This window comes from Phyllobates terribilis, unplaced genomic scaffold (assembly GCF_046119375.1).
Source record: "Phyllobates terribilis strain yellow unplaced genomic scaffold, ASM4611937v1 Scaffold_31__1_contigs__length_13893835, whole genome shotgun sequence".
Classification (NCBI taxonomy): Eukaryota; Metazoa; Chordata; class Amphibia; order Anura; family Dendrobatidae; genus Phyllobates; species Phyllobates terribilis.
This window is the reverse complement of record NW_027362791.1, coordinates 5,585,077-5,593,462: the sequence shown is the minus strand read 5'-3', so window position 1 is coordinate 5,593,462 and position 8,386 is coordinate 5,585,077.

Below are 8,386 nucleotides of genomic sequence, written 5' to 3'. Positions count from 1 at the left end.
GTGTGAGGGTACCACAGGAGAGTTCCAAATGTGTGTGGGAAGAATATATATCCCACGGGGGTAAAATTGAAAAAAGTTGTAGAAATTTTTTTTTTGGACTTAGTCATTTTTCCGGCGCTTCTCAGACTTTCAGATGGGGGAAATGTCAGTGAGCGTTCCGATTTCAGTTCCAGAGCGATTCGTCCAATGAGTCCTTGATATTTAGTCGATTTCAGCCAATTTTCTGGATTTTTGAAAATTTCACTTTTTTGTGGAAATATCCACTAAATGAGGGAATAATATGTGTGAGAGTACCCCAGGAGAGTTACAAATGTGTGTGGTTATAATATATATACCACGGGAGTAAAATTGAAAGAAGTTGAAAAAAAATTTTTTTTTGGACTTAGTCATTTTTCTGGCATTTATCAGACTTTCAGATAGGGGAAATGTCAGTGAGCATTCCGATTTCAGTTCCAGAGCGATTCGCGTATTGAGTCATTGATTTTTACTCGTTTTCAGCCAATTTTCTGGATTTTTGAAAATTTCACTTTTTTGTGAAAATATCCACTAAATGAGGGATATGTGTGAGGGTACCACAGGAGAGTTCCAAATGTGTGTGGGAAGAATATATATCCCACGGGGGTAAAATTGAAAAAAGTTGTAGAAATTTTTTTTTTGGACTTAGTCATTTTTCCGGCGCTTCTCAGACTTTCAGATGGGGGAAATGTCAGTGAGCGTTCCGATTTCAGTTCCAGAGCGATTCGTCCAATGAGTCCTTGATATTTAGTCGATTTCAGCCAATTTTCTGGATTTTTGAAAATTTCACTTTTTTGTGGAAATATCCACTAAATGAGGGAATAATATGTGTGAGAGTACCCCAGGAGAGTTACAAATGTGTGTGGTTATAATATATATACCACGGGAGTAAAATTGAAAGAAGTTGAAAATTTTTTTTTTCTGGACTTAGTCATTTTTCTGGCATTTATCAGACTTTCAGATAGGGGAAATGTCAGTGAGCATTCCGATTTCAGTTCCAGAGCGATTCGCGTATTGAGTCCTTGATTTTTACTCGTTTTCAGCCAATTTTCTGGATTTTTGAAAATTTCACTTTTTGGTGAAAATATCCACTAAATGAGGGATATGTGTGAGGGTACCACAGGAGAGTTCCAAATGTGTGTGGGAAGAATATATATCCCACGGGGGTAAAATTGAAAAAAGTTGTAGAAATTTTTTTTTTGGACTTAGTCATTTTTCCGGCGCTTCTCAGACTTTCAGATGGGGGAAATGTCAGTGAGCGTTCCGATTTCAGTTCCAGAGCGATTCGTCCAATGAGTCCTTGATATTTAGTCGATTTCAGCCAATTTTCTGGATTTTTGAAAATTTCACTTTTTTGTGGAAATATCCACTAAATGAGGGAATAATATGTGTGAGAGTACCCCAGGAGAGTTACAAATGTGTGTGGTTATAATATATATACCACGGGAGTAAAATTGAAAGAAGTTGAAAAAAAATTTTTTTTTGGACTTAGTCATTTTTCTGGCATTTATCAGACTTTCAGATAGGGGAAATGTCAGTGAGCATTCCGATTTCAGTTCCAGAGCGATTCGCCCAATGAGTCCTTGATATTTAGTCGTTTTCAGCCAATTTTTTGGATTTTTGAAAATTTCACTTTTTTGTGAAAATATCCACTAAATGAGGGAATAATATGTGTGAGGGTACCCCAGGAGAGTTACAAATGTGTGTGGGTATAATATATATCCCACGGGGGTAAAATTGAAAGAAGTTGAACATTTTTTTTTTCTGGACTTAGTCATTTTTCTGGCATTTATCAGACTTTCAGATAGGGGAAATGTCAGTGAGCATTCCGATTTCAGTTCCAGAGCGATTCGCGTATTGAGTCCTTGATTTTTACTTGTTTTCAGCCAATTTTCTGGATTTTTGAAAATTTCACTTTTTTGTGAAAATATCCACTAAATGAGGGGATAATATGTGTGAGGGTACCCCAGGAGAGTTCCAAATGTGTGTGGGTAGAATATATATCCCACGGGGGAAATATTGAAAAAAGTTGAAAAAAAATTTTTTTTGGACTTAGTCGTTTTTCCGGCGTTTATCAGACTTTCAGATAGGGGAAATGTCAGTGAGCATTCCGATTTCACTTCCAGAGCGATTCGCCCAATGAGTCCTTGATATTTAGTCGATTTCAGCCAATTTTCTGGATTTTTGAAAATTTCACTTTTTTGTGGAAATATCCACTAAATGAGGGAATAATATGTGTGAGAGTACCCCAGGAGAGTTTCAAATGTGTGTGGGAAGAATATATATCCCACGGGGGTAAAACTGAAAGAAGTTGAAAAAAAAATTTTTTTGGACTTAGTCATTTTTCTGGCATTTATCAGACTTTCAGATAAGGGAAATGTCAGTGAGCATTCCGATTTCAGTTCCAGAGTGATTCGCCAAATGAGTCCTTGATATTTAGTCGTTTTCAGCCAATTTTCTGGATTTTTGAAAATTTCACTTTTTTGTGAAAATATCCACTAAATGAGGGAATAATATGTGTGAGGGTACCCCAGGAGAGTTACAAATGTGTGTGGGTATAATATATATCCCACGGGGGTAAAATTGAAAAAAGTTAAAAAATATTTTTTTTGGACTTAGTCATTTTTCCGGCGTTTATCAGACTTTCAGATAGGGTAAATGTCAGTGAGCGTTCCGATTTCAGTTCCAGAGCGATTCGCGCAATGAGTCCTTGATTTTTACTTGTTTTCAGCCAATTTTCTGGATTTTTGAAAATTTCACTTTTTTGTGAAAATATCCACTAAATGAGGGAATAATATGTGTGAGGGTACCCCAGGAGAGTTACAAATGTGTGTGGGTATAATATATATCCCACGGGGGTAAAATTGAAAAAAGTTAAAAAATATTTTTTTTGGACTTAGTCATTTTTCCGGCGTTTATCAGACTTTCAGATAGGGTAAATGTCAGTGAGCGTTCCGATTTCAGTTCCAGAGCGATTCGCGCAATGAGTCCTTGATTTTTACTTGTTTTCAGCCAATTTTCTGGATTTTTGAAAATTTCACTTTTTTGTGAAAATATCCACTAAATGAGGGAATAATATGTGTGAGGGTACCCCAGGAGAGTTCCAAATGTGTGTGGGTAGAATATATATCCCACGGGGGAAATATTGAAAAAAGTTGAAAAACAATTTTTTTTGGACTTAGTCATTTTTCTGGCATTTATCAGACTTTCAGATAGGGGAAATGTCAGTGAGCATTCCGATTTCAGTTCCAGAGCGATTCGCGTATTGAGTCCTTGATTTTTACTCGTTTTCAGCCAATTTTCTGGATTTTTGAAAATGTCACTTTTTTGTGAAAATATCCACTAAATGAGTGAATAATTTGTGTGAGGGTACCCCAGGAGAGTTCCAAATGTGTGTGGGTAGAATATATATCCCACGGGGGAAATATTGAAAAAAGTTGAAAAAAAATTTTTTTTGGACTTAGTCGTTTTTCCGGCGTTTATCAGACTTTCAGATAGGGGAAATGTCAGTGAGCATTCCGATTTCACTTCCAGAGCGATTCGCCCAATGAGTCCTTGATATTTAGTCGATTTCAGCCAATTTTCTGGATTTTTGAAAATTTCACTTTTTTGTGGAAATATCCACTAAATGAGGGAATAATATGTGTGAGAGTACCCCAGGAGAGTTTCAAATGTGTGTGGGAAGAATATATATCCCACGGGGGTAAAACTGAAAGAAGTTGAAAAAAAAATTTTTTTGGACTTAGTCATTTTTCTGGCATTTATCAGACTTTCAGATAAGGGAAATGTCAGTGAGCATTCCGATTTCAGTTCCAGAGTGATTCGCCAAATGAGTCCTTGATATTTAGTCGTTTTCAGCCAATTTTCTGGATTTTTGAAAATTTCACTTTTTTGTGAAAATATCCACTAAATGAGGGAATAATATGTGTGAGGGTACCCCAGGAGAGTTACAAATGTGTGTGGGTATAATATATATCCCACGGGGGTAAAATTGAAAAAAGTTAAAAAATATTTTTTTTGGACTTAGTCATTTTTCCGGCGTTTATCAGACTTTCAGATAGGGTAAATGTCAGTGAGCGTTCCGATTTCAGTTCCAGAGCGATTCGCGCAATGAGTCCTTGATTTTTACTTGTTTTCAGCCAATTTTCTGGATTTTTGAAAATTTCACTTTTTTGTGAAAATATCCACTAAATGAGGGAATAATATGTGTGAGGGTACCCCAGGAGAGTTACAAATGTGTGTGGGTATAATATATATCCCACGGGGGTAAAATTGAAAAAAGTTAAAAAATATTTTTTTTGGACTTAGTCATTTTTCCGGCGTTTATCAGACTTTCAGATAGGGTAAATGTCAGTGAGCGTTCCGATTTCAGTTCCAGAGCGATTCGCGCAATGAGTCCTTGATTTTTACTTGTTTTCAGCCAATTTTCTGGATTTTTGAAAATTTCACTTTTTTGTGAAAATATCCACTAAATGAGGGAATAATATGTGTGAGGGTACCCCAGGAGAGTTCCAAATGTGTGTGGGTAGAATATATATCCCACGGGGGAAATATTGAAAAAAGTTGAAAAACAATTTTTTTTGGACTTAGTCATTTTTCTGGCATTTATCAGACTTTCAGATAGGGGAAATGTCAGTGAGCATTCCGATTTCAGTTCCAGAGCGATTCGCGTATTGAGTCCTTGATTTTTACTCGTTTTCAGCCAATTTTCTGGATTTTTGAAAATGTCACTTTTTTGTGAAAATATCCACTAAATGAGTGAATAATTTGTGTGAGGGTACCCCAGGAGAGTTACAAATGTGTGTGGGTATAATATATATCCCACGGGGGTAAAATTGAAAAAAGTTAAAAAATATTTTTTTTGGACTTAGTCATTTTTCCGGCGTTTATCAGACTTTCAGATAGGGGAAATGTCAGTGAGCATTCCGATTTCAGTTCCAGAGCGATTCGCGTATTGAGTCCTTGATTTTTACTCGTTTTCAGCCAATTTTCTGGATATTTGAAAATTTCACTTTTTTGTGAAAATATCCACTAAATGAGGGGATAATATGTGTGAGGGTACCCCAGGAGAGTTCCAAATGTGTGTGGGTAGAATATATATCCCACGGGGGAAATATTGAAAAAAGTTGAAAAAAAATTTTTTTTGGACTTAGTCGTTTTTCCGGCGTTTATCAGACTTTCAGAAAGGGGAAATGTCAGTGAGCATTCCGATTTCACTTCCAGAGTGATTCGCCCAATGAGTCCTTGATATTTAGTCGATTTCAGCCAATTTTCTGGATTTTTGAAAATTTCACTTTTTTGTGGAAATATCCACTAAATGAGGGAATAATATGTGTGAGAGTACCCCAGGAGAGTTTCAAATGTGTGTGGGAAGAATATATATCCCACGGGGGTAAAATTGAAAAAAGTTGTAAAAATTTTTTTTTTGGACTTAGTCATTTTTCCGGCGTTTATCAGACTTTCAGATAGGGGAAATGTCAGTGAGCGTTCCGATTTCAGTTCCAGAGCGATTCGTAAAATGAGTCCTTGATATTTAGTCCTTTTCAGCCAATTTTCTGGATTTTTGAAAATGTCACTTTTTTGTGAAAATATCCACTAAATGAGTGAATAATTTGTGTGAGGGTACCCCAGGAGAGTTACAAATGTGTGTGGGTATGATATATATCCCACGGGGGTAAAATTGAAAGAAGTTGAAAAAAAAATTTTTTTGGACTTAGTCATTTTTCCGGCGTTTATCAGACTTTCAGATAGGGTAAATGTCAGTGAGCGTTCCGATTTCAGTTCCAGAGCGATTCGCGTATTGAGTCCTTGATTTTTACTCGTTTTCAGCCAATTCAGTTCCAGAGCGATTCGTAAAATGAGTCCTTGATTTTTAGTCGTTTTCAGCCAATTTTTTGGATTTTTGAAAATTTCACTTTTTTGTGAAAATATCCACTAAATGAGGGAATAATATGTGTGAGGGTACCCCAGGAGAGTTACAAATGTGTGTGGGTATAATATATATCCCACGGGGGTAAAATTGAAAGAAGTTGAAAAATTTTTTTTTTTGGACTTAGTCATTTTTCCGGCGTTTATCAGACTTTCAGATAGGGTAAATGTCAGTGAGCATTCCGATTTCAGTTCCAGAGCGATTCGCGTATTGAGTCCTTGATTTTTACTCGTTTTCAGCCAATTTTCTGGATTTTTGAAAATTTCACTTTTTTGTGAAAATATCCACTAAATGAGGGATATGTGTGAGGGTACCACAGGAGAGTTCCAAATGTGTGTGGGAAGAATATATATCCCACGGGGGTAAAATTGAAAAAAGTTGTAGAAATTTTTTTTTTGGACTTAGTCATTTTTCCGGCGCTTCTCAGACTTTCAGATGGGGGAAATGTCAGTGAGCGTTCCGATTTCAGTTCCAGAGCGATTCGCGCAATGAGTCCTTGATTTTTACTTGTTTTCAGCCAATTTTCTGGATTTTTGAAAATTTCACTTTTTTGTGGAAATATCCACTAAATGAGGGAATAATATGTGTGAGAGTACCCCAGGAGAGTTACAAATGTGTGTGGTTATAATATATATACCACGGGAGTAAAATTGAAAGAAGTTGAAAAAAAATTTTTTTTTGGACTTAGTCATTTTTCTGGCATTTATCAGACTTTCAGATAGGGGAAATGTCAGTGAGCATTCCGATTTCAGTTCCAGAGCGATTCGCCCAATGAGTCCTTGATATTTAGTCGTTTTCAGCCAATTTTTTGGATTTTTGAAAATTTCACTTTTTTGTGAAAATATCCACTAAATGAGGGATATGTGTGAGGGTACCACAGGAGAGTTCCAAATGTGTGTGGGAAGAATATATATCCCACGGGGGTAAAATTGAAAAAAGTTGTAGAAATTTTTTTTTTGGACTTAGTCATTTTTCCGGCGCTTCTCAGACTTTCAGATGGGGGAAATGTCAGTGAGCGTTCCGATTTCAGTTCCAGAGCGATTCGTCCAATGAGTCCTTGATATTTAGTCGATTTCAGCCAATTTTCTGGATTTTTGAAAATTTCACTTTTTTGTGGAAATATCCACTAAATGAGGGAATAATATGTGTGAGAGTACCCCAGGAGAGTTACAAATGTGTGTGGTTATAATATATATACCACGGGAGTAAAATTGAAAGAAGTTGAAAAAAAATTTTTTTTTGGACTTAGTCATTTTTCTGGCATTTATCAGACTTTCAGATAGGGGAAATGTCAGTGAGCATTCCGATTTCAGTTCCAGAGCGATTCGCCCAATGTGTCCTTGATATTTAGTCGTTTTCAGCCAATTTTTTGGATTTTTGAAAATTTCACTTTTTTGTGAAAATATCCACTAAATGAGGGAATAATATGTGTGAGGGTACCCCAGGAGAGTTACAAATGTGTGTGGGTATAATATATATCCCACGGGGGTAAAATTGAAAGAAGTTGAAATTTTTTTTTTTCTGGACTTAGTCATTTTTCTGGCATTTATCAGACTTTCAGATAGGGGAAATGTCAGTGAGCATTCCGATTTCAGTTCCAGAGCGATTCGCGTATTGAGTCCTTGATTTTTACTCGTTTTCAGCCAATTTTCTGGATTTTTGAAAATGTCACTTTTTTGTGAAAATATCCACTAAATGAGTGAATAATTTGTGTGAGGGTACCCCAGGAGAGTTACAAATGTGTGTGGGTATAATATATATCCCACGGGGGTAAAATTGAAAAAAGTTAAAAAATATTTTTTTTGGACTTAGTCATTTTTCCGGCGTTTATCAGACTTTCAGATAGGGTAAATGTCAGTGAGCGTTCCGATTTCAGTTCCAGAGCGATTCGCGCAATGAGTCCTTGATTTTTACTTGTTTTCAGCCAATTTTCTGGATTTTTGAAAATTTCACTTTTTTGTGAAAATATCCACTAAATGAGGGGATAATATGTGTGAGGGTACCCCAGGAGAGTTCCAAATGTGTGTGGGTAGAATATATATCCCACGGGGGAAATATTGAAAAAAGTTGAAAAAAATTTTTTTTTGGACTTAGTCGTTTTTCCGGCGTTTATCAGACTTTCAGATAGGGGAAATGTCAGTGAGCATTCCGATTTCACTTCCAGAGCGATTCGCCCAATGAGTCCTTGATATTTAGTCGTTTTCAGCCAATTTTCTGGATTTTTGAAAATTTCACTTTTTTGTGGAAATATCCACTAAATGAGGGAATAATATGTGTGAGAGTACCCCAGGAGAGTTTCAAATGTGTGTGGGAAGAATATATATCCCACGGGGGTAAAACTGAAAGAAGTTGAAAAAAAAATTTTTTTGGACTTAGTCATTTTTCTGGCATTTATCAGACTTTCAGATAAGGGAAATGTCAGTGAGCATTCCGATTTCAGTT